Below are 26,089 nucleotides of genomic sequence, written 5' to 3'. Positions count from 1 at the left end.
CGCTAATCTATGCACGTGATAAAGTACAAAGAACCTGTAGTTAACTGATGCCGTGGAAAACACATACAAGCACGTGAATTGCATACAATCTATGAAAAATATATTTTTCGAAAATTTGCCTTTACATTTAGAATGCCTACATTTATTCTTCCGCATTTTGAATCTCTTTTTTGAAGGCCTCAGTAGGATGTGAAATGTATCTAATTTTGGTTCCCTCTCGGAACATCTATTGTACAGTTCACACATATAAATTAATAATGCTTGACTTTGCGTTGCTACAGTAAAAGAGCTACCCTATTTTGGGATGGGTCTTGCAAAATAGAAGGAATACGTATAAGGTATTTGTTCTACCTGGAAGTTATAGTTAATAATTTTCTGCAGAAAACAGAGCAGCTGTATGCTTTTGCTGACAGAAGGCAGGTTGTGGTGTTTGCAGAGGAAAGTGTATGATTTGTATCTGAGATATATGCGTATTTCTTTGTAGGTGTCGTGCGTTACGAATTTAGGCTATTGCAGCATTTCTATATCCCGTGTACATTTTTCGTCCTTGGGGAGCCCATCTGCTACTTTGGTTGGGTTTGGTTCGGACTAAGGCATTAAATATTATTTTCATCACTTGTTTGTTTTTAAAATCTTTAACTCTTTCTAATTCCATGCTCTAAACCGCACCAGGGCGTCCTCGACAGCACAGTCGTAACGTCGTCGCCTTGCAATCAAGGGGTCCCGGGTTCGATACCCGGTGGAGGCACATAGTGGTTCGGATCCCACTTTAAACTGTAGGTCCAGTCCTGATTAGCCTTACTGTGCATGAAGTGGACTTAAAACACCAACTCAATCAATCAATGGATCTAAACCGAATCGTGGCCGGCTACGGGACGCACGCAGGTTCGAGTATCATCGCGGAGAAGCGTAACAACTTTTCTCCTGAGATTTCGACCTGCGTATGGCACCGGTGGCCTCCCCACCGTCGTGAGGAAATTTGGGAGCAACGAATGAGTAGCGTAACCCGGTCACGGAAACCTACTACAACGACTGAGGGTTGGTTCGTCGTGCTGACCACACGTCACACAGTAACTGATTGGGTGATCTGGGCTGTTACGCCACCGGAGTGGTGTTATGTGTATTGCCTAACTCTACGGTAGTGACTAAAACAGCTCAGTTATTGCACGCGAGCACAAAAGATGTCACTAGTGAACAGCAAAAATTTATCGGGTATGAAATCCATCAATTCCTATAATTTTGGAGTAAATTAACTATTGATTTTATCACAAAATTTATTGTTTAGTTCCAGTTATGAAGCTAAACGCACCCTTATTTTAAAAATGCAAGCACACATTTGTAATTTTCACATTCTTGTAATCATTATTTATTAAACCATAACTAACCTGTCCTTTTTAATGAAGAGCGTCCGTCACAAGCTTCAGGTACAACTCTTGGCCAATGTGAAAGAGAAAAAAATGTTGTTCAATGATGATGAAGATGGTACACAAGCATAGGCGTAGCTACGGGGTGTGCCGGGTGTGCCTAGGCACACCCTAATGGGCTGCTTTATCGAAGAGAATTAAAGACAGATATTTCAATAAGAGAGAAAATGAGCGGCAGTTTGTAAAAAGTTGAAAATGTTATTACTTGGTACAAACGTGTGCATTATCGCTGATGAAATGAGTGTCTATAGATTTTCGATTTTTTGATGTCATTGGAGAAAGAAGATATTTACTGAATTCTACCCTGTACTGCAGTGTTGTTCTTCTTTACCTGTCACAAGCTGCATGTGTGAGAGACAGCTTTCTCCAAGCTTACCCAAGTTAAAACTAAATTAAGAGCAACTCACAAGCAGGATAGATTGGAAGCCCTGTTCTTGCTATTTGTGGGACAGGAAAAAGCTTAGTCTATTGATGTAAATGAAGTTATTGATGAGTTTAAGAACATTGTACCTTTTGACAGACGTCTCGTTATAGATGACGTGTATTTTGATGTATTTGTTTGTAACATTTATGAATATTTTGTGTGTGTGTAATTTCTATGCAATTTGAATTTTTCTACTACATATTTTCAGAAATTTTCAACACTGTCATTTTGTGAATTTATATTCCTTTACAAACATCAGTGCAGTTAAAGAGCCAAGTGATTGTGTTGCAAAATATGCTATTAAAAAGGTACAAGACCTCATTTTTTTTCTTTGTGCACACCCAAATATAAAATTCTAGCTACGCCTATGTACACAAGATGAATAACAATAAGCGCAGACAATAAAACGTTCACTGGAGAAACCTGTAAAGCCGCTATTGCCCATTCGTAAGAAGTCAGATTTTCTTCCAGGGAATACTTCGTCAGTTCCCTCCGCAAAGCACCTAGAGCCGATGAAGAGGGAGAACCATTGTGTGTCCCACCTGAAAATCTGGGAATACTTGCTTACAAGCCTTAAGAAAGCATTAAGATCAGGAGTTACAGTTACGCACCATGTCGTCGGAATGGGCAATGCTACTAAAAAAAACCTGGGCGTATGCAAGACTATGAATTTCTCCCCATGTTGAATGTCGTTGAATTGTTTTTTAAGTCCACTTTATGCACAGAAAGGCCGAACCACTATGCCATGTGCCTCCACCAGGTATCGAACCCGGGACCCCTCGCTTACAAGGCGATCTCCCCATGTTGCAAGCGGAAGCGTTCTTTTATGTCGATTAAAATATGATGAGTGAGATTTTCAGAATCTCGTGTATTCCTCATGAAGGGAAAAACTCAATAATTCCACTTCAAGTTGCAGCTAATCAAATCAAAGTTTCGACTTTTCCGCTTGTTAAAAGCTTCATCAAACTGCCCTCTTTGCGTTGATATCTTCTTCTATGCCATCGGAAGTTTAATATTCCCAAGATAACAAATCAAATGATACCCCCATAAGTGCAATGCATTTCTCCTTGCCTCCTACGGCCATTCTGGCAGTGTTGCCCATAAAAGAGCTAAATATCATATTAAATTGAGTTTAAACTGACTTTCAAGGAGCTAGACTTACGAAGACTGGATATAATGCCTCCTAGGGTAATTTTAATTTCAGGTGTCAAAAGGGTGGGGGAGCTGCTATTACCGTTAACTTTAAAGTAATGACAATTTATTCTAAGTTTTCCGGCGACATCACCCATCTCAATAACCCACCGATGGTCGTATGAAATGGAAAATTATGGATTCCCGGATAACAGTATTATATCATCTCAACAGCGCTATATATAAAAAAAAAGTAGCTGGGAATGTAAGAGGGGGGTGGGGCGACGCAGCCAATATAACAATATCACGTCACGTGAAAAATGTATACTCATGGCAAAATTTGTTCGTGCACGACAGAGCCAGATCTGGTCCCAAAAGAGCTAAGTTGGCGACACTGACTCGGAGGGAAGAGCCTGGCGGAAACGGTTCCGCATGCCCTTACGGCGAAGAGTGCCAGTTTTCTACCACACGTGCATCTATTCCAATATCGTTAGAATGGGCACTGCTACTAAAAATCTTTAACTTGTCCTCTTTCAATTCATGTATTTCTCTGTCATCCGAAGTTTGATATTTCCAAGAGAACAAGTAAAATAAAGTCCCATAAGCGTAATGCTAAGTTTTCTCCTCCTCCTACGACCATCCAGCGCACAGACAACTCTTTCCCCAGCTCGCCGCGGGGAGAGGTCGGTGGGGCAGGAGCAGTCTCGGGTCCTCGCATCTGGCTGGACACAAACTGTTCCTCCTGCCCTTAACAACTACCTTACCACTTACCACTTCTTACATACTTTCGGTGCATGACACGAATGATTTACCGAAAAAATAAGGCATTTCTAAGTAAATACCTTCTCAGAAGGTACCAATCGTTTTTGGATCGTTCCCGCATCACTACACCACTGTCCAGTGCGGGACACACTGGGCTTGCTCGGTTGGCAAAACTGGCGAAGCATGTCGCCAAATTGCTTCCATTTTCAAGGGGAATGTCCAGTAGGTTAATCGCCTCATGAAAACTCTTTAGGAAATGAGCAGTCCAGTACGAGAGACACTAAAACTTCACGGCCAGCACGGAAGGACAATAAAGGCGGAACCGAAGACTGACCAGTAATTGGAGCCCGTGCGGCTTTGTCCTTTGAAGTGCGTCCTCCCCCTCCATCCATTCGGCGGTGTCTTCTTTTGTTCTTATCGGAGATGGGGCTCAGGAGAAGTACCAAGTGTTCGAAGGATGGAAGCGGATTAGCCGCACGGCGCTTAAGCCTTTTCCGCTATGACCTCCACAATTGCTTTAAGTGTTGAAGCAGGAGCAATACCACTATGCAGACGACACTCTTCTTTACAGCCATACTCCGCCACATTTCTCATTCGATCGTATCAAGCGGATTCGTGTCTCCACGGTGGACGACAAAATAGCCTCACTGCAGCGACAAAGCCTTTAGGATCGATTTAACTGTAGAGGTTTGTATTGTGCAAGAAAACATCGAGAGTTTACGTCATCCTCCTAAACTGAAGCGAACCACAGTCCTCTTGTACTATCCCTTCCCGAAACTACTTCATCAGGTTTGATTTGCAAGAGTAGCAGACATACAAGTAAACAATAGCAAACAAAATCAATTGGTGCTTCAGAGGAGGGAAAAATACTGAGTCAAGCCTAGACATGATGCAAGAAAAGTCCCGTCCTCCTAAAATGAAGTGAACCACAGTACTTTGGTACTATTCCTTCTTGAAACTCGTTCACTAAATATGATTTACAAATATGACGGATGCATACAAATAAAGAAAATAAAATGAAATCAATGGGTATTTCAGAGGAAGCAAAAATTGTACAGGATGCAAGAAAAGCCTATGGAAATTTAATAAGTAAGTTTGACGGAAACTCAGATATAAAAGCTTCAGCGTATCCAAATTAAGCCAAGGAACATATAAACTAGTATAAATCAAAATAAGAACCTTAGAAACGGAAGAAATCATCGAGATACCATGTCACTGCAGCGATATGCTATTGAGATCGATCTAACTGTGCAGTGGTTGCAATGGAAACAACCACACTTTACGTCGTCCTTCTAAAATGAACTGAACCACAGTACTTTGCCTTATTGAAACTCCTTCATGAAATTTGACAAGAGTAACGGACGTATACAAGTAAAGAAAAGGAAATTAAAACAATAGGTACCGGTACTTCAGAAGAAGCAAGCCCAAAAAGCATGCAAGAAAATCCTGCCCAGTAGATTTGAGAGAAACTCAGATATAATGAAACTTGAGTAAAACCAAATGAAGCCAAACAATGTAAGACTTAAAGTGAAACCTAATAAGAGCCTTAGAAATTCAAGACGCAACAGAAGAGTAGAGGAAACAAGAACTAAGGCAATTGGAACTAGACCAAATAAGATATCAACGAAACGTGGGAAAATGTAAGATGAAGAAGAAAATGTGAAAGCTGTATAAATGAACTCAACTGTGTTACAATTACATACAAGCGAAAACAAGTGTAATAAAATAAATTGAAGCTTGAAGACGGGTACCTTAGTTATAAAGAACTAGAAAGAAACTGCATACGACTGCAAGAAGTGAGGCGGGATTAGATAAAGTGAAACGATATGACAAAGGAGAAAACCAAACCAACACCAAGCAAGAAAAAGTGAAATTGAGCAAACATAAGAGGGAGACAATTTAGATTACAGTGAATAAGATAGAAGGAAACTGTAGGAAAACTAAATAAAAATTAAAGAAGTCAACAAGCTAATAAGATGAAGAAATAAAAGCTGAATAAATGAACGCAACTTGGTTAGAACTAAACACAAGTGAAACAAGAGTAATACAATTAAATCAAACTTGAAGAAAATACAAGAGCCAAGTTAACAGCTGAATGATGGGCACCAGAGTTATAAAGAACTAGAAAGAAACTTCAAGAGGGTGCAGGAAATTGATGCTGAATTATATGAAGGGAAGGGAATGATACGATCTTGAGCAAACGTAAGCGGAAGACAATTTAGATCAAAGTGAAGGAAATTGAAGGAAAACTAAATAAAAATCAAAGAAACCAAGAAGCTAATAAATGGAAAGTACTCGAGGAACCAGCCTAACAGCGGAGAAGACTGTTGTAAAGTACAAGCAAAACAACTTGATTGAAAATTAAGAACCTTAATGCCCTTAGTTTAAGCGTTGAGTACACATGACCTTCTGACTTTACGACAGTTATCTAAGGTCTTCCTAGTTTATGTATTGATATCAAAACACCACCAGGCCTTTTGTCATAAAGTCTTCAAACAGATCAGGTTTCGTCTATCAAAGTGCACAAATATCACGCACAAATGTTCACCTGACGCATCAACTATAGTTGTTGATGCAATAGGCTATCGCAAAACATGTCCTCGTGTGGCGTAATCTCACAGATTAAGAGCAAAAAGAAGATTAGGGAGTTTATTAAAAAGGAATAAAAAAGAACACCTAGCTCTGAAGACACGTCCAAGTGTTAAATTGAGGTCACGCTTCAGAGCAAAGGGAAAAAAAGCAGGATTGAAAACCAAACACAACTCACAATGCGTATTAGATCACAGCAAGAGAGTGAGAGACTTTTTTTTAGCGTGATCTTTTTCTTACCAGTTATCCAGGCAGTGTTGCCAACCATAGGGGAATTCAACTAGACTTAGTTTAAGTTTAAGTTTTGTTGGGAAGAGGAGGATTTGATGACGATTTGTTATACAGGTGTGCTATTGTTATCTGTTGGAATGATTTTCAGAATTTGGTAGAGGTGAAAGAGCTTTCAAACTTCAGGTTGTTGTCATCATGAGCATTTCGTGAAGACATTGCATTATATTGTTTTTAAAGTTTACGTCGCCTCTCTTTCTCTTTACGCTAATCACGACGATGAGGATGAATGATGATGATGATGAAATTTATGAAGGGTTGAAGAGCACAAGCAAAGCCGGGAATCTAACTTTGAACGATCCAGATCGCCACAGAGTCGTTATTATGATGCAATTGGGAAATGCTGGAGTACGGGGTTTGTGTGAAGAGAAAATTAACCCTAAAGAAAAGGTTTAATGTAAATTGTTGATTCCTATCAGTAATGACTATGAGTGTATATTTGAAATTATATTTAATGTGTACTACGATTTATTACATTTCTAAAATTAACAATTTAAAATGCTTTGACACAGGTTTTTTATAGGAGAAGGAAAACATTTTAGAAGGGCTCCCTGGTATCCGAAAGGTTAGCTCTCTCTCGCCTTTGGTGCAAGCGGTCACGGGCTCGATTCCAGGTGGGAGCCTTCAAATTTTCGGCGCTGACCTAGCGTGGTGAGGACAATCGGGGAGAGGAAAGCGGGTTCGTGTCTCGAAATCCGGAAAAACAGGCGCGATGGAACACGATGCGCTTACCACGTGTCACCAAATGGAATAGTCGCTCTGAGCAGTTCCTGGCCCTTACAGGGTTCGTAGAGTTTCCTAAAACTGGAGGGAAAGGGATGATGGTCAAATGGCAGGGTCGGCGATATACAGTAGTTGTAAGCCCATAGTGTACAATAACTCATTGGTGACGTATTGAAGACGCAATATACATGTGACTAAGGTAAGGTATGCCATTGGCTAGGCTTCTGCGCTGGGTGAGCGAGGAGTTTGGCATGGCAGATCCTTGTCGACTGGGGGAGACGTAGGACTAACTGGACACACGCTGAGTATACTGTATATCCGTGCAACACCCTTTTTGGGCTGCATGGCTTGGTGTAATTTGCCTAACGTTTATATAGTTATGTCTACCTTTTGAAAATAATAAAGAGAATATTTAATTTTTAAGGGTAGATTGCTCCTGGTCATGTAGGCTGTGGGGGTTTTGGGCGGGGTTGCAGTTGACTCATACAGCCGTTACGTACTGACTTTTGACGATTTAATTGGACGGACTGATACAATGTAATGCGGAGATTATATATGGTTATTATTGTTGAATAAATTTTGTTCTTAGGTGTTTATATGGGTTGTGAATGAACCTTGTGATACATATATAAATGTGGAAAGTATAATCTGATTTGTTAATAAATATTATAGTTGAATGAATATTAAGCTTTACATTAAATAGTTTAACTTATTACTGAATGATAATTAACTTCCACTGCGCCGATGATATAATCCACGTCTCACTTCTTTATTATTTATAAAGGGGAAATAAGAGACGTACAGGATTATATAGTACAGCGTGCCGACCCCCTGTGGTGGAGCTATCACAGTGCACTACGGCGTCAGGGGTCGCTGGTTCTTATCCCGGACTGAGCTCCTTCAATTTCGTCACATGATCCCTCATCGTCGCGATTAGTCAAACGTGGAAGAAAATTGTCGGAAAATAACAAATTAAATAAAGTGCACAGATGCTATATATAGGGCTTGGATTTTTATGACTTAGCATATCTTTTTTTTATAAGGGTTATGTGTTCCCTAAATAGGTCATATTGTAAAGAAACTAATTGAATTAAGGTGCTTTTTAAGGGCATATTTTGAACATATTTTGCCATTTCTACGTGATAAAGCATATTTTGATGGATTTTTGGTAATATTCAGCATATTTTCGCTTTTTCAAGAAATATACAGTCATTTTCGAAGTGGATTCGTTCTTACCCCCATGTTCACTAGTTCTTTTTTTTTTTTTGGACTGCAGCAAAATATTTTTAATTTTTAATTGAAAATTTACAGCAAGTAGCTATTCGTTTCAACTCATCAGGGCCCATAAAGTGAACTAAAAATAGTAAGTATATGAAGATATTTCAGCATAATTTAGATATTGATGTTTGAAACAGTCTAGTTATAAGGGCATATTTTTCAAATTATAGAGCATATTTTGTAAAATTTAGGTCATAAGAGCATATTTTATTTTGAACATTTTGGTGATTTTTAGGCCATAAAAATCCCATCCCTAGCTATATACTTATCGAATTTTGAGCCTTGACGATGGCGTAAGGATAACGTTGTCGCCTTGCAATCAAGGGGTGGTACATTGCACACTGGTTCAGATCCCACGTTAAACTGTAGATCCAGTACTGATCAGCCGATCTGAACATAAAGTGGAGTTATAACAACAATTCACACAAACAAACAAAACATAGAGACTTTTCCATTCCCAGTTGGCAACACTGGCTCCGGAGCACTAGCTGCAGTTGATGAGCATGTCACATATGCGCAACCAGAAGCAGGACCCGACCCCAGATGGCAGGAGCCTGCTTTCTATCACTCGCGAGTCGAAGTTAAGATTCATGACAGTTTTTTGTTCTGCAGGAGTTTATCGACTTGGCCGGGCCCTCTGCAGCTGCCGGGCAGAAAAAAAATAGAGAGGGCGCAGAAAAAAAGTATTGAGCAGCGTAATAAATTTCGGAAATTCAATCTTGTTTGGGTTTACGCTGAGCTCTACATATCTCCTTTACCGAAGCTAAACTTGTATTTCTTTTAAACAACGGATCTTAAATCATCCGACATGCATTAGATAAGATCAGAGGTTGGTTACTGGGTCAAGTGACGAGTTGGTAAAAATAGTAATTTATTTATTCAAAGAGAGAGAGAGAAAAGAAATCTTTTTGAGAGTTCAGCATGTTTCCCTTCTTATAAACAACTTTTTAAGTGAGGAGCAGAGTGTGAGATCCTCAGAAAATATTGGGGTAGCAACGATGTGTATATGGGGTGGGGGGAGATGCGGTGGTCAATTCTAGGTAGGGTGTCACGCGGGAGACCTTGTTCGATCACCGGGGGGTGGGGATGATGTCAGGTGGAAAATTTTCCAATTCTGTGTTCCTCATCCAGCTTCTTATAAAGGGGCACTTGGGGCAAACCTGTGGATAAAGGCTGCCGGAGCGTGGTGCTGATCACACCAGCTCAACGAATTATCGTGAACTTTGGAAATTATCGTCTAGTGTTTTCCCTGTACTTATTGTGATGCAACGTTTCGAGAAAACACCACTTCCCACGTCTTTATTTGAATATTTCCTTTTGGGGGGTGGGGGGTGGGGACCGAACCTACGACAGACCTATTCGGGGTACCTTGGAGCAGTTGATTAGGGTACCAGATTTGTATTAAAATCTCAGCAGTAGAAAAAAAATCGCCTGAAGATGAGAGGTAATGCGTTCTCTCGTAACGTATCGTTAGAATAGGAATAAGTATGATAAAATGCTCTAGACAATTTATAATATCCAATTAACATTGCGTGCTAATGTACCATTCAAAGAATTACGAGATTATGAATGTGCAAGGCCCTACATTCATATTCCCCCTATATGACTTGACGGCATGGTGCATGTGCCTGGATAATATAATCCGTGGCGCCACAGCCCTCGAAGGGCCTTGACCTATCTCCCGACTGCCAGTTTCCCTCCACAATCCTATCTAGAGGTGTGTAGTTCTTCAACCGGTAATGGCGTGATGTGGGGTCAGCACGTCGAACCACCAGCCGTTATGGGAGATTTTTGAGACCGGATTTCGCTACTCACTCGCAGCTCCCCAATTTCCTCACGATGGTGGGTTGCCACCGGCCCTATACACAGGCCGAGAATTCCCAGAGACTGAACCCGGGATCGAACCTATGCCGTCCCGCAGCCGCCTTTATATATCAACCCTTCTATCTTCGTCCACAAATTCTCTGTCCTTCTCAATCTCTCTCTCTCTCTCTCTCTCTCTCTCTCTCTCTCTCTCTCTCTCTCTCTCTCTCTCACACACACACACACACAGACATTTTGTTTTTTAAGTCCACTTTATGCACAGAAAGGCTAATCGAGACTCGGCCTACAGTTTAAAGTGGTACCGCTATGTGCCTCCACCAGGTATCTAACCCGAAACCCCTTCATTACAAGGCGACGACGTTACAATCGACACATACAAAGAGAAGACCGTGAATGATTCTCAGTGAATTGGCATGACGTAACACATAGCTTAAGTGTAGCTGAATGGTTAGCGCTCTCGCCTTTGGTGCGAAAGGTCCCGGATTCGATTCCAGGTTGGATCTCCAAAATTTCCGTATTGGCTCAGCAATTGGGGAGCTACATGAAAGAAAAGTGACGGGCTCCGGCCACGAAAGCCAGAAAACAGCGGCGATTTGATTCGGCGCACCAATCACGTGTCTCTCTTGCACCCAGAGGACCGCGCCATTGATCTATTGAAAAAATGTGTGGTGTAAAATATCGACATCCCATTGAACAGACAAGTGACGTCACGAACAAGCTTTCCTCCATAAACTTTTTAGCTTGCCATCCAATAAGATGCGCCCAGTATCTATATGAACACACAGCGAAGACCAGTGAAGTAATTCATACGCTGATGATACAAGACACGCCGGGGTGATTGCCCACTACATTTTGATGAACGCCGCTCCTCCGTTAATGACGTCACTAACCCCTATGGGTCCCCCGGTGTTAATGATAGTAAACCGGCCGTAACTCCGCAGCGTGGCAATTAGAAGCTGTCGCAGACACGTGTAAAACATAGCGCCCCCAGGGCCCACCGGCTGCGACGGCCTATCCTTTACGGCGCAATCATGCCCGGCGCGTTTGTCATGCGGATGGCGGCGTTTCAGGATAAAGCGGTCACCCTTTCGCCGTCGCCCGATTAAATTCGAAACCGTGAACCGGCGGAGTAACTGATACGAACGGATAACATGTTAAATGTTATTTCCAGCGCAGAGCCTGCAGGGGGAAAAAACTGCGTAAAGTCGCAGGAAACCGTTGACAACCTCGCCACTTTGTTTCATTATCGTCATCAGAGCTGCAATCATCGTAAATACGCCAAGTACCTGCAAAAGAGCGTTCGTTGTCCTGTGCGTTACGCACCATCCTCGAGTGTGTTACCGAGGCTAAACTATTCCCAATTGTGGAAATTCCGACCGCTGTGGCCCTTTTCTGTAACATTAAGCCTCTCACGTGTCCATCACTGTAAGTTAATCAACGGTTATGCCAAGTAACTGCATTATGCGGGGTTCGGATCTGTTTAAAACGAAATGGCGCTAGTATCTGTGATATACAGATACCTTATGTTATTATTGAGTACCATACAATGTATTCTACTTGCATTAATAGACTATCTACATCATCTCACTTGTTAATTGATTGGCTTAGTTTATTTTACGTTGCTTTGGTGATTAGATGTGGGATATTCACAAAAATACACTCCGCGGCAAAAAAGAATCGCCCCCTACTGATAACATCTAATATTTTCTTTCAAGCAGTATGTTTTATTTATTTTTTTGTAATTATTTTGACAATTGTACATACTATATGTAATTTTAACATTTTCTGATATTTTACTTACTCTAACAATAAAGGTAATATTGAAGAAATCAACAAAGAAAGCAGTTAGTTGATTTAATTGTTAAGCTTTATGGCCTTTATTGCCTTCCGCCATTGTTTACTTACCTTTGTTTAGTTTCCTTCAAAATATCAACTTTCTTTCTATTGTTTCAAGTACGTTTACGGCAGTTTGGGAGCATCCATCTTTAGTTATTTTAAAACAATGTTGACTCCTTTTAACAATGGATTTCTACACTTTATCCAAATTTATTCTCCTTCCGAATCTCAACTTTCTGCATTGTTTGAAGTATGTTGAAACCAGTTTGCGAGTATCCATCTTTACTTGTTCTCCAACAATGAATCTTGATCCTCCATTGTTGGCACCTTATGACAATGGATTTTCACACTTTATCCAAATGTATTGAACTTCCTAATCTCAACTATCTGCACTGTTTCATCCACGTTTACGGCAGTTTGGGGGCATCCAACTTATTTTCCAACAATGAGGCTTGGTCGAATATTGTTGGCACCTCTTAACATTGGATTTTCAACAAGTAAAGATGGTTTCAACATTCTTCAAACAATGCAGAAATTTGAGATTCAGAAGGAGAATAAATTTGGATAAAGTGTGAAAATCCATTGTTAAAAGGTGCCAACAATTCATTGTTTTAGAATAAGTAAGGATGGATGCCCCCAAACTGCCGTAAACGTACTTGAAACAATAGAAAAAAAGTTGATATTTTGAGGAAACTAAATTGGCTTAAAGGATGAAAATGCTTAGTAAAACGGTTCCAACAGTGCAAGGAAATTTTTACACTTTATTACTAGGGAGCGATTCTTTTTTTGTCGCGGAGTGTATATGCTGGAGACAACACGAGCCCCACAGAGGATTATACTGGCTGCGAGTCCAGACGCCAGGGCCTCGCTAGTCTGCAAAATGCAATCCAGGGTGTATTACGTGGAAGTGAGGTTGACAATTGTGTGTCTTCATAGGATATCGCCCCTTACAGTTAGTTCAAAAGTTAGTGCACACACTGAAGGAGAGATAACAACTTTACAATATGAACCCATGAACTATACACGAGTGGTTCAGAGCACAAGTGACGTAACTCCTCTTTTCGTGAAAACGGAATTACATGCATAAGTTAGAACTGTGTGGTATCAACATTTCAGTGCTAGAAGTACGTATCCCTTAAGTTTCATATTCTTGCTCATAGAGGCACCACAATGTTTGTACTCCAACAGCTAAACATAGTACTAAGGTATTTAAATGTCCCTTTTTCTCTAAAGCGTCTTGAATCGAGTTCCTCCACTTCCACTCTAAACTCCTCATATATAGTAAGTGATCATGAGCCAGTAAATGTTTAATAAATTCAGGAATTTTGTTTTTGCTGCGCACTGCAGCACAAATTGATTTTCGGTGTGCGCTACAGTAAAAATAGGTTTTTGGTAAGCACTACAGTAGAAATTGCTATCGGTGTGGACAACACAAGAAATAGGTAGCTTCTGGTATGGACTACACCAGAAATAGCTCTCGGTGGGGACAACAGCAGAAATTGCTTTCGGTGCGGACTGCTGCAGAAATTGCTTTCGGTGCGGACTGCTGCCGAAATTGCTTTCGGTGTGGACTGCTGCAGAAATTGCTTTCGGTGCGGACTGCAGCAGAAATTGCTTTCGGTGCGGACTGCAGCAGAAATTGCTTTCGGTGCGGACTGCAGCAGAAATTGCTTTCGGTGCGGACTGCAGCAGAAATTTGCTTTCGGTGTGGACTGCAGCAGAAATTTGCTTTCGGTGTGGACTGCAGCAGAAATTTGCTTTCGGTGAGGACTGCAGCAGAAATTGATTTCGGTGTGGACTGCAGCAGAAATTGCTTTCGGTGCGGACTGCAGCAGAAATTGCTTTCGGTGCGGACTGCAGCAGAAAATGCTTTCTGTGCGGACTGCAGCAGAAATTGCTTTCGGTGCGGACTGCTGCAGAAATTGCTTTCGGTGCGGACTGCTGCCGAAATTGCTATCGGTGCGGACTGCTGCAGAAATTGCTTTCGGTGCGGACTGCAGAAGAAATTGCTTTCGGTGCGGACTGCAGAAGAAATTGCTTTCGGTGCGGACTGCAGAAGAAATTGCTTTCGGTGCGGACTGCAGCAGAAATTGCTTTCGGTGCGGACTGCAGCAGAAATTTGCTTTCGGTGTGGACTGCAGCAGAAATTTGCTTTCGGTGCGGACTGCAGCAGAAATTTGCTTTCGGTGAGGACTGCAGCAGAAATTGATTTCGGTGTGGACTGCAGCAGAAATTGCTTTCGGTGCGGACTGCAGCAGAAATTGCTTTCGGTGCGGACTGCAGCAGAAAATGCTTTCTGTGCGGACTGCAGCAGAAATTGCTTTCGGTGCGGACTGCTGCAGAAATTGCTTTCGGTGCGGACTGCTGCCGAAATTGCTATCGGTGCGGACTGCTGCAGAAATTGCTTTCGGTGCGGACTGCAGAAGAAATTGCTTTCGGTGCGGACTGCAGAAGAAATTGCTTTCGGTGCGGACTGCAGAAGAAATTGCTTTCGGTGCGGACTGCAGCAGAAATTGCTTTCGGTGCGGACTGCAGCAGAAATTTGCTTTCGGTGCGGACTGCAGCAGAAATTTGCTTTCGGTGCGGACTGCAGCAGAAATTTGCTTTCGGTGCGGACTGCAGCAGAAATTTGCTTTCGGTGCGGACTGCTGCAGAAATTGCTTTCTGTGCGGACTACAGCAGAAATTGCTTTCGGTGTGGACTGCTGCAGAAATTGCTTTCGAAAATGCAGCAGCCCTCTTCCTGCAATGCCCCTCTTCTACAGCATCAAACAACGCCGTTGTCATAAGCTCAACAGTGTACTGGACAAGATATAGTGCCAACAATTGCTACATCGTGTTTGCCCATCAACAGAAGCAAGGCAGCCGAACGAACACAGCGGAAAGAATACGAGTACAATAGAAAAGATAGTCTAGTAACAATCCTGCCGCCGTTCAGACAACCACGTTTCATTTGAGAAGGAAACGATGCAGATAAGAGATCGTCTTCGGAATTGAATGCCGGGGATAAATAGCGAAGCGTAATAGATGGCGAAACTGTAAAGCCCCGGAAATAAAATGAAAATGCCCAATGATCGTCGGCCGTTAAAGTTTGACGAGCAATTAGAATTGCCGGCTCCATTAGCGGAGAGGTAGGGGGGAACACGCACCGCAAGAGGACACACACGCGGACATATATGTGCGAGGGGGGGTCGTAAAACTAAAGTGCAGCAGCGGCGAGTACCAATCCGTCAAGAGTCGATCGGGATGACTCACGGAAATAAAAACAGCGGACATAAAAAAAGTGAAGGGAATCAGTTTTAATAAAATTATTAACGATGCTTCATCGGTGATTTCCATTATCCGTAGTTTCTTCGTTTCCTTTGTGTCTCGCGAATGCTGCCGTAGAATTTTAATTCCGTCGCGTAAAAGAAAAGAATATGAATAATCCCCAGAAAGTGTACCAATATAAACCCTTGAGGGATATAACCTAGAGGGAAAGACATTTCACAGGGTTAACAGAGAGATAAGACCGAAATAAAACAAGTTTTAAGGGAAGGGGGGTTGTTGTTTTCTGCATTGTGTCTGCGGACAAAGACCCATTCCTTCCGGATATGAGGAAATATCTTCGGGTATCTTACCATTTCCTGTCTTATGGTTTCGGATTTCGCCGCCGTCACTTCCACTCGGGGAGCAGATGATAATTAATAACGCCCATTCGTGTCTCAGTGTTGCGAACTCCGATGGTGAAAGGGGACATCGATTTGACTCCGTTCTCGTCACGGTTGCAGATTTTCGATTGGTTCATGAACCATCCATACAGTAGTGGTTTTTGCATCGCTCTACATGACACATATTATGTTACAGCCAGTGGTGTGCCCAAGAGGGGGGTTTGGGGATCATAACCCCCGTTTGGCCTAGCATTCCTTTAAAAAAAAAAAAAAAAAAAAAAAACGTCCAAGACAGGAAAAGATATCAAAATGAGGTCTGACTACAAAAAAAAAAAGTGTACGACCGCCCCCCCCCCCCCAACACGTTTCCAAAATCCTGGGCATGCCACTTGTTATAGCCCACTTTCATTATGCTATTGCAGTATTTCATGGAGGTTCGAAATGTTTTTCCCAGGGAGGGGCAAGCAGGGTATTTTCTCCAGGGGGGCAAACGAGGTACATTTTCCCCATAATACATTGTTCTCTCAAACAATGCTTTAGCCGGTCCCCGTTGCGGAGTTGTTTAGCACATCGCGCTACGACGCCAGGGGGCCCGGGTTCGAATCCTGGCCTGCGCATGGATGTTTGCGAGTGTTCATTCATCAATTTCATCATATCATCACTCATCCCCATCTTCGCAACTTAGCCAAAAGTGGCACAAAAAGCGAAGTAAAATAAATCAAATCAATCAATGCTTTAGTTTAAAGGCATAGGCGGAGTTCTGGAGTGGCCAGGGGAGGCATGCCCACCCCCCAACTTAAAGAAGAGTAAAAAAATAACACATGATTAAGTTCAGTTACTACATTTTTGTTATGAAGCCATACTACAACTCTTGACGTTTGCCATGATGGCATGTGCGGTAATTGCGCCGCAATAGCGGGCCTTAGACGATTTGATTGATGTGTACAGTTTGAAGAAAGAAAAACGTAAAATTACTTAAATTACTTTGTGTTGAGTCAACAGTTACTGCTGAGGCATCAAAATAACTTTTCAATTTAATTTTTCTAAAATTTCTGAAGCTTACTATTGTACCGTAACTTTTTTAAAGTAATACGAGTATTGTATCAAAAATAATGAAATGCAAAATGCAATAATCGTACTGTTTTGCTTCTTTTAAAACTAACAACCAATATACGAGGGTTGGAGATTAAGTCATGGCAACCCTTTAATAATTCTACAATCGAAGGATGTATTAAAAATTTGTTATATACAACTGAAAGAGTATCCATTATGGATATTTTATTGGTAGAAATCATGAAAGAAAACCCAAGCAGCCCTGTAACATACACATGTATTAATGTACAAGTTACAAAAACCTGTCTCACCCTGTGACATATACATGTGCACATGTTACAAAAACTTGTCTAATTATGACAAACCTTCGAAATAATCTCCCGCATTGTCCACAGCACGCTGCCATAGATGTGGAAGACGTCGAATACCATCGGCAGCACCATCCTCTTCACCATGCCTGAAGCGGGTGCCTGTGCCTCAGGTACATCATATGCTTCTCCCAGAGTCTGTCCCCCCCCAAAGCAAAAGCCCAAACTCCGCCCATGTTTAAAGGTATCATTTCCCTTCAAGGCCCTTGCAATAATCAGCAAATTAATGTGAATCAAATTAAATTGTATGTGTAAAATATATAATTTGTCGATAACTTGCATTTTCCTGGGGGGGGGGGGGGAGGGGCACCCGTTATCCCCTTCTAGACGTCCATGATGTATTTACAGGAGTAGTTATGAGCCCAAATTTATTAAGAATAGAATTCACTTCCATATTTATTGGACTTAACCTAAGAATCTTCCCACAACATTGTTGCAAAATATTGGATCACTATGTGCGTTTTCTGTTCAAGTCAGATTTCCACATTAAACATTATGTGAATGCTGTTCCAAATGCAAGACAGATGAACAGAAGAATGACGTGATGAGGCTCAAAAATGGGATTTTCCTCAAGAACCGTGCAGAAGAAGAATCTTTTTGTAGTCTTGGTACTGAACAAATAAATTAGTGTCCGAAGTCGAAAAATACAGGAAAGCGTATACTACAGTGAATGCATACAATTTGTCACTAGAAGACTACAAATAGTAATCAACAATGCAGACAGGAAAATGAACGTCCATATTTAGTTATTTCGAGCTTGTTCTAAACAAGTGCTTTCGATAATTTCGGATGGTTAAAAATGGATTTACAGATGTCGCATTAAATAAAGAAGGATGCATGATTTTATTGTCGACCTTATTTTACAACTAACTATTAGTATTGGATCCGTTTTGTAGCATTCATTTGTCCTCTATAATTATGTATCACCCTTTCAACATTTGAGAATAAACAAAAATGTGTTTGTAGATTATTGTTACAAGTGTCTCAAGTAAATACACACACTACTATTACAAGTAGGACAGGTCTCAAACATTTATGTTCGAATAAATAAATCATGAGGAAACAGTGGTACATAATGTTCCCAGTATTTTCGCATCAGTGGTAGAGTCAGGTTACTTCCACAAAGTCTCCGTAAGCGGAGAATATGAGACGCAGTTTTCTGCGCATGCGCAGTGGAATGACAAGAAGCAAGTAGAGTGTTGTGTATTACGTCACATCGATTGACTAGGTTTCCTTTACTTCGCTCTTCTGCCACTTTTGGCTAATTCGGAAGATCGGAATGAATGATACGATGATACTGATGAAGGGACACTCACAGAAAACATCCATGCCTAGGCCGGGATTCGAACCCTGGCGTCGTAGCGCGATATGCTAACCACTCCGCCACAAAGGTCGGCAAATTTAAGTAGTGACTAGGTGGAAAGGATTGCCATGTTTCGGTCCCCCTTCTTCTTCCGTATTGTGCTCCTGCGCCTCAGAGCGCGGCGGCTTACGCTCGAACTGCCACCTGGCGGTAAAAGTGGCAACTGTACGCCACGGGAGCCTTTCGATTCGGACTTCGAAGGCACGGAAATGCAACGGGGAACAACGGAACGTTTGCGGATTCGGACACGACCACAGAGTACACTCTCTCCCGGGAAGAACAAGTCCTCTGAGCAAGTAATGACTCGCGAGAGGGTAATTAGGGCGTGAAGGGGAAAACGCGGATGCAGCTACCAGCGAACTTCTTTGCTCCACCCACTCGCTTTCTCCCCTTCTCTACCGTTATGCGCGACCTTGCTCTACAGATTCCCGAGATGAGATCGGTTGTAGCACTGCGTCAGAGCTATCGCTTTAGGCAACACTGATCCGAGAAAACGCGCTCAAACTTCAGTTAAAGGACAATCCGGGGAGGGGGGAGGGGTAGAAAGAAAGAGAGAAGTGGCAGTAATGGATGGTAGAGATTCGGTTAACAGTCACCCGCACCTATAACACCCTGCATCCACCCTGGAGAAGAAAACGTACCACTTCATAGCGATTTCCACTGTGCGTCTCCATAAAACTTCTATATAAATTTACGGTGGGAGAAAAAGAGGGGAGTTAGGGGGGAGGGAGAGTAACGCCTGGTAATTCAATCGTATGCACTCTCTTTCTTTTATAGCCACCCTGTCTCCATGATGACCAACGGCGGCCTGACAAGCGTGTTATATGGGGTGACGCGCTACCGAAAAGGCAGTGAAGTCTCCGATATTGTTGCCTTTCCCTTCAATCTAGCCGAAAACACTTCCCTGCATTTACAGCCTAATATACGTTTGCCCGCATACACCCGTCCGGGGTTATGTTTCACAATGACGACAAAGGCAAAAAATAATAATAAAAACTCGCATGTTGGGAGTGATTGGTGCGACTATCTCTGACTGTGATCTGAAACGTAAAAAATAAATATATTTTGTGCTCTAATAAGTACTAAAGTTACAAGCGCGGCGACGATAACAACAAGACACGAATTGCATCTAACGGTAAGTTAGGTGCAGTGAAATTTTTTGTGGGGTTTAAATTTTATTGGTCGCTTTTATGGAACTATTCTTCTGCCTCCTCGTGGGAGAAGTGAAAAGCTTCTTTCAAACGATGAATGGATATAGTGCTTTGTGTATACGCACGCCAGTGTTTGGAAGTAAGTAATTACTTGTAATCAGTGATGTGCCGTAGACTATAAGTTTACGTCTACATGCGTTGTCTACACGTAATCTACGCGTAGATTACATAGGGTTGTAGTTTACATAGACTACGTAGACAATCTCAAGTGCATTGAAATTAATTTTCAAGGGTTTCATGAAATGAAAGTGACATTTTAAACTATATTGGTTCCTAACGAAATGAAAAGAATCCTATTTACAACAAAATTTATCTTCTCTTCTATCATCAACTATGCAAGAAGATAAATAGTATGCAAAAAAGAACAACAGATGGCAGTCGTGAGGCAAGAGTGGTCTGTCCCCATAAAACACTAGAATATTTCCTATATTAGGTTTCTTCCTAGGTGAGAAATTGTTCGAATTTGGAAGGAAGCGTATATACGAAAAGTTCTTTTCACACATCAGCAACTGATACGAGGTATAATTTTGTTTTACTTCCACGGAGCCCTTTGCTAATTTATCACCTTTCGCCATGTTGTTTACATAGATTTCGTAATCTACGTGTATAAAATAGTCTACGTGTAGAATGTAGACTATTGTTGTTTACGTGTAGACGCACATCACTGCTTGTAATGCAGTTACAAGTAACAGTTACTTTTTGACGAATTCTAACTAGCTACTTCTCTCGTAAATAGAATTTTCTACTGAGCGTGGTTCAGCCTAGGGCTGCTCTTCACCTAACTCAGGACAAGGTATTACAAAGTTCGTTACATGTGAAAAGCATTAAACAAAATGGATTAGAATACATGAAAAAAAATAGACGCACACATACCGGTTCACACATGTACACACACACACACCCCCACTCATACATACGAGGGTTGGGGAGTAAGTCATGGCAACCCAGTAATATTTTAATTATATGCAAAGGCGGACGGAAATGGAGACTGCGGGAGGAAGCCTGACACGAGTACTTTACCCGCTGGTCAATAGATGGCTCTGTGTGTTGTATTGGATGAGCACGGGAAACAGGCATGGTGAAGAGGATGGTGCCTGCCGATGGTATTCGACGTCTTCCACATCGACGGCACCGTGCTGTGGACAATGCGGGAGATTATTTCGAAGGTTTGTCATAATCAGACAAGTTTTTGAAACATGTGCACACGTGTGTCACAGGGTCAAACAGGTTTTTGTAACTTGTACATTAATACATGTGTATGTCACAGGATTGCTTGGGTTTTCATTCATGATTTCTAACAACAAAATATCCATAATGGATACTCTTTCAGTTGTATATAACAATTTTTTAATACATCCTTCGATTGTCGAATTATTACTGGGATGCTATGACTTACTCCCCAACCCTCGTATATGATTAAAAATTGTATCCAATTAGATGTAAAGAAATGTGTACACAATATTTTTCGTGACGTGAGGCAGGTGTATGGATATTTTAAGGAGAATTCTGATAATTTGTAAGTTGTTTTAGCCATATGAGGAGTGGCTTAATCGTTGTTGTTTTTTTTTTTCAGTAAATATGGTATAATATTTTCTTTGAAGTGTTTGATTGAGGTAGCAGACGAAATATCAACTGGTAAGGCATACAGTTGCGGACAAGAGAGGGAAAGAGCCATCGAAGCTGGCCACAAGAGCGGCGGGGGATGTCGAGTAACTTTAACATAGTTAATTTTTTGTAATAGAAGTAACGTTATTTTACACATAGGCCTATGCATATTTTAAGACAGTGTTTCTCAATTATGCTATGCCGCGAGAGGTTCTCCTAAAGTTTTTCAATTGCAGCCCGAGCTGGCAACCTCCTGGGAACGTGGCTTTTCTTTCTGGGCTCACTAGCGATAAGAGGAAATCCTTTCTCGCCGGAGCTGGTGAGATTTCGAAGCCACTGAGAGGACTGTCGCCCGGGCAGCCTCCACATTGGAATTTTAACGATTAGGTATCTAGAGTTTGTTTTCGACTGCGATAATAGGAAATGGTTTTGCGATAGTGACGGTGATTCTAACTGTGTGTCTTCTATGGATGCTAAGGTGATTGGCAGAGGCGTATATTCGGGGCTATCAAGGCTATCTGCGAAGCCCAGACACGGGAAATAAAATACAGAAAAAAATATCTATCAGAAAATGTGCAAAATTTTTTCATTTCAATAAGAAGATGAACCTATTTCTTAGAAGTTGGAAACATTGCCCGCTTTCTTTGAATTCGCGAGAGGGCTGGCCCGGCTGGCGGACAACTCCACTGGGATGACGGGTAAGCTTGACAGGGCTCCGATCAATGTTGCAAATCAATTTTTCCCACCATGTAATTTCCCCAGGATCGGGGAATTGTGGAGTCAAACTGTTACAGGAGAGAGAACAGGGTTGCATATGGCGAGGTAAAACCCTTTGAACTTCCTCAACAGTCTGGGTCAATGTTGCAAACCAATTTTCCCAGCTTGTAATTCTCCCAGGAATGTTGAATTTTGAATCCAAATTCTCGCGACCAAAGAAGAAAGTGTCATGTAGCAGGGACAAGAACATCATTGAAAGCTTGCAGAGGAGTTGAAAAAGAGGTCGTTGACCTTCAAACAACTAGAGATACAGTGGGGAGTAGAAAATTGTTGGCTGAGCGGGAATGGTTTACCGAAATGACAAGGACCAGTTCTAGTCTACATCGTGTCCAGTGGTCTTGGTGCTTGGAATTCATTTAGAGGCAGCGTGTGAATACAGTAGTGAGTGGATTGTATTTTTGTGAATGATATGTGCTGTGTTGTGTAGTGAACTGAAATGAGTGACATAATTAACAAGCTGTCTTTTCGGCTTACGAATGACGATAAGCTCCAAATCGTTGGATTTTTCTTGTATGTTCACTTTATGAACAGATAAGCCAATGGGGATCGGACCTACAGTTAAAGTGGTATCTAAACCACCATGCATCGAACCCGGGACCCCATAGTTTCAAGGTAACGACGTTATTACTGCGCCAACAAGGAGTACCCGAACTTAAAATCGAGAAAATAGGTAGGTTGAAATTTTATTTTTATTCTCGTATATAGGCCTACATAATATTTCACAGTATGGGTCTCTCATTTATGCAAATAAGAATGAAATTCCTGAAATCCTTTCCTTACTGACAGTGTATATTTCCATGTTTGATTTATGAGGTATATATTTTTAATCACAGAGTCACGTCACTTCAACCCGCCACTCCAAATGAGTTAAAGAAACAAAGACACCCCCACCAGCAAATTTTTGTCCATTCGAACACTATGATATGGTGTGATAGCCCAGGTTCTTAACCCAGTATACGCCACTGGTGATTGGATTTTCACGGAATCGCCAAAGGCAAGGGAGCTAGTGTTCGTTGCATGCTAAATCTAGAAAACCCAGGCTTTATTGCAATTCGATATTTCTAATTGCACGCAAAGACTTCACTGTTCAGTGACAATAGTCCGCAGATGGAGGGGGGGATGCTCCCCTTAAAAGTGGCAATACTTATACAGTCCACGGCAAAGATAATGGTAGGCAAATTATCCACCGCTATTTTCACTACCTTTTTATTCTACATTCTGTATTGTTTTAAGGAATGAAACTATGCTGGTTCGAAGCAGACATTGTTCTCTGCTTATTGACGTCTTTATTTCAATTCATTGTCATCGCAGTGTGTAATTCAGACCGAATTAAAATGGTGGCGGACAATTCACCTACTGTTTCTTTTGCCGTTGGGTGTACGTACTTACATACATGTATTTGTCAAAAATACAAAAGTTTGAAGAGTTATGCAATGCATTGGCAAAATACGTTGATGCTTGTAAAGTGCATTTAGATCTAATAGCAAGTGGGAATGCACTTCTCTACATAGTACTGTAACACAAAACACCTCCGCAGAAAGAACTGTGAAAGAATTGTGGGAGAAAAGATATTTTAACATCGGTCTAGGAGCTGTAACATCTTAAACACGCCCCCTTTGCTAAGGAGGATCCCAGCAATACACGTCATCTGAAAGGTATTTATGCGAGCATATATTTCACGCTACACACAGAGAGAAAGAGAGAGGAGGCCGGGGGTGGGGGAGTTTTGAATCTTCCTGCATTTCATGAGATTTCAAGAAACAAGATATCCACAGCCACTTCAAAAGTCCATGACATGCGTTCTCAACTCATCAGAAAAGGGATGCTCTAGCAATAGGGGTTTCGATTATCCGATTTGCAGACGGATGAAAGGATAGCTCGTGTGGGGTCTTAAGGGGCAAACACCCTTAGATGAATAGAGATCAACATATACTCGGGCTATTACCAGCTATTAGGAGCGGATTGCGTCAGATAGCTGTTCGCACTTCCAGACCGTAACGATCATAGCATGCTCTATAAAGGCGCAAAAGGCTATTTTAGGTCTTCAGAATCTACTCATCTTCGCTTGCTGTTGACAGCTGAATGTGCTTGCTGGAATCTCGAAACCTAATTCATTGCCAAAACTTGTCGTTTATTCAATCTACCCCTATATGGAGCGATCAATGTTTTTAAAAAATGACACAAGGTTCCCCGATGATGTAGCGGTAACCTCTTCACCTCGCAATCAAGGGATCCCGGGTTCCATACCCGGTGGAGGCGCATGGTGGTTCGGATCCGACTTTAAACTGTAGGTCTAGTCCCGATTACCTTATCTGTGTATAAAGTGGACTAAAACTCAACTCGACACAAAGAACATGAAACAAGCTTCAGTTCAACGATTGAATAAAATCCACTCCTAATATATGCACGTTGTGTAAGATATGCACAAACCTCAAAAAATATATATATATAGGGTTTTCCAATAAGAACGATATGATTTTACAATGAAATAAAATAAAAACTATTTCAGATACAACCAAACTTTTTATATTATTTTGAAGCATAGTTTATTACATTATGTTTTGAATAACACATCTTTTAGGTATCCATCTCGACTTCGTGCACACGAGTGAATTCGATGAACCCAATTTTCGATGACTTTGTGCAATAATTCGGGCCTAATGTCACGAATGCAGCGTTCGATGTTCAATCTTAATGCATCAAGGGTTCGTGGTCTGTTTGCATAGACTATAGACTTCAAATAACCCCACAAAAAGCAATCTAAAGGAGTTAAATCACAACTTCTTGGAGGCCAACTAACAGTTGCATTTGTTGAAATTATCCTTTCACCAAACTCCTCTTGCAATACGTGGATAGTGGCATTAGCAGTGCGACATGTGGCACCGTCTTGTTGGAACCACATGTCCTCCAAATCAATCTAATCTAAATTTGGTCACAAAACATCTGTTAACATCAATCGGTACCGCTCACCAATCACTGTAACTGCATCTCCTACCTCGTTTTGGAAAAAAATGGTCCGATGATGCCACCATGCCATAAACCACACCATACAGTGACCTTTTTCAGAAGCAAGGGCTTCACGAGAATCTCTTGTGGATTGTTTTCACACCAAAAACGACAATTTTGTTTAACGTATCCACTTAACCAGAAAGGAGCTTCATCTGAAAAGATAATTTTTTGCCCAAAATTATGATCAGTTTCAAGTTTCAAAAGAACGTCTACTTTCATAACATTTTTGGATAACAACCAAACATTCTTGAAGCGAGATTTTAGCCATGATGAATTGTCACAGTACACTAAACATAAATGACAACTAGTGACAGTTATAACATTTGAAGCATAGTTGCCAGTTCATTTCAAAATCATATAATTCTTATTCGAAAATCCTTTATTTATATGCACTGTTAAACTTCACCACAGTTGTTAAAATCAGGTGAAGTGAATAAATGTGTTGAAACCATAAGGATTTTCGGCAGGGGAATAATCATAAATGCAAAAAATCAGCCCCTATGGATTCCTTAACTACATCTGTCTAAAGTACTGAATACATTTGCATACATATTACGGAAAATAACAGAACTTTCTGAGTTTCAACGAGCCACCACCCAAATTGTTTACGATCTTTATAAGCTTTACCTTAGTATGTAGTATTAGGTTCAAACTGAAGTGCGATACAGTGTTTGTATAACTTGAGACGAGAATTTTATACTCTATCCCAGGAAACCGTGGAGCAAGGCCGCGCATAAAGGCAGAGAAGGGGAGAAAGCGAGTGGACGAAGAGAAG

Source organism: Lepisma saccharinum, chromosome 7 (assembly GCF_977018435.1).
Source record: "Lepisma saccharinum chromosome 7, izLepSacc3.1, whole genome shotgun sequence".
In the NCBI taxonomy this organism is placed as follows: domain Eukaryota; kingdom Metazoa; phylum Arthropoda; class Insecta; order Zygentoma; family Lepismatidae; genus Lepisma; species Lepisma saccharinum.
Note: the sequence above shows the minus strand (reverse complement) of the source record.